Source organism: Myotis davidii, unplaced genomic scaffold, assembly GCF_000327345.1.
Source record: "Myotis davidii unplaced genomic scaffold, ASM32734v1 scaffold847, whole genome shotgun sequence".
NCBI lineage: Eukaryota > Metazoa > Chordata > Mammalia > Chiroptera > Vespertilionidae > Myotis > Myotis davidii.
In genome coordinates, this window is record NW_006298049.1 from 133,738 (window position 1) to 136,024 (window position 2,287).

The window sequence follows — 2,287 nt, forward strand, 5'->3', positions numbered from 1 at the left end:
GCCGCGGGCCTGTTGCAGACACACTCTCCAGCCTCCTGCGTTTCACACGGACTCTCCCGCCCCTAGACCCTCCCGGGACAACACCGACACGGGGCCTCCCAGGACTCGGGCGTGGGAGGCAGCATGGGGGTGTGGAGCGAAGGCATTCGGGCTGGACGCGGGAGTTAGCGTGTGTATGGGCACGGGTCTGTTCTCGAGGAGGTGGTATCGTGGACGGGTGCCTTGGAGACGAAGGAGGGGAGGCGTGCGAAGCCCTTCGCGTACAGTCGGGTCAGAGAAAGGGCAGATGGCGGTGCAATTAATGAAGCTTGAACTTCATTCTTTTTTAAAAATATTTTTTATTGATTTTTTACAGAGAGGAGGGGAGAGGGATAGAGAGTTAGAAACATCGATCAGCTGCCTCCTGCACACTCCCTACTGGGGATGTGCCGGCAACCAAGGTACATGCCCTTGACCCCAATCGAACCTGGGACCCTTCATTCCGCAGGCCTACGTTCTATCCACTGAGCCAAACCGGTTAGGGCTTCATTACATTCTTAAAGGTCCTTCCCTTGCACAGTCCCCATGTGTTCACAAAATCATCGTTTTTATAAAACTTTCCAAGTATATTTCTGAAGTGTTTTCTTAATGACGTCCTCCAAATTGTGTAGGCATCAGGTCCCACGAAACCTGGATCTGCCCCTGTGGCCCAGTCATACTCAACAGCAAAGATCCCCCGACCATTGCTTTCCTGAGTTGAAGAGGCGTGACTCTGGAAATGTGATCATTAGCATACGTTTCATTCCACTACAGATGCTGAGTGTATGGATTGTAAGAGATTGTTCCCAGCTACCAGCAGCAAGGGAGGGAAAGGCAGAACAGTGCAAAAAAAAATGCCTGCCACATTTTAGTTCCAGGATCAGTAGCTGAGTGATTCACCTCCCCCAAAACACAAACCGAACATTTTGTCATTCTGGCAAGATCAGAATGGCAGGGTTGGAAAATTTACAAGATCTTTTTTCTAATCCAAGTATCCACCGAATCACGAATGTCTTCTAATAAGTGGTGACCTCTACATTCCCATGCCCTGGGGATAAAAGTGACATGCGTGTATTTCTCCAAGGAATCTTTCTATCAGTGAGGGCAAAGACTTTGGCTTACATAAAGTGTCATTGCTTTTTTCTCCTCTTCCTGAACTCCAGCCATAACTACTAAGCAAACTACGAGGCTGTGATTGTATTTTCTTTTAGGAGAGTAAAGTTGTTATTGGAAGTTTCATTCTTGGCTAAGAATATTGGACGCCTTCTCAAGGCCAAATCTGGCTTGAAGACACATTTTGTTCAGCCAAGGCTATATTTAAATTCTTAGAGTTGTTGTTAACATTTTAAAAACCAGGAGATTTTGTATACCTGGATTTTCAGCTTCTCTTGACAAAGATCTGGCCACCCGGGCCCTGCTGCAATCCTGCAAGGGCTTAATCAGTAGGCAGAGTAGTGGCTGCCCTCTTTAGAAAAGTATGCCATCCTACTTCCAGTTGGCTATATTCCCCACCTGGCACTCTTCACCCTTTTATGTAACCTGCCTAGTCTCTACAGGCATCTCAGTTGCGATCTCTGGGCGAGGCACATAGAATGTGATCCCCGTGTGTGTGGAGGATAATCCAAGGATGACAGCAGCAAAAAGTTTCCCAAGCAGACAAATGGGCCATCTAGAAAACAATGTTGAATCCATACCCGCACACTCTACACTAGGATAAATTCCAGGCGTGTCAAAGATTGCAATAAAAAAAAACTACTGTCTGTCCAATAGGTATACTTGCTCAAATGTGAAATGACTTAGTACAAGGTTATTCATTGCAGTATTGTTATAGCAAAAAACAAAACAAAACACCCTAGAAATAAACAATTTAAATTGAAGAGGCATGACTCTGGAAATGTTACCATTTCATACATTTCATATCATCAGTAAGGAAAGAACAAAGTTGGAGTGATCGCACTACTGGATATCAAGTTATATTACAAAGCCACTGTAAACAAAACATCCTGGTACTGGCACAAGAACAGGTATATAGATCAATGGAACAGAACAGAGAACCCAGAAATCGACCCATTATTCTCAATTAATATGTGACAATGGAGGCAAGAGCATATAATGGAGTAAAGATGTTGGGAAAATTGGACAGGTACATGTAAAAAATGAAACTAGACAACCAACTTACACCATACACAAGAATAAACTCAAAAGGGATTAAAGACTTAAAAATAAGTCATGAAACCATAAAAATCCTAGAAAAAAAGTAGGCAGCAAA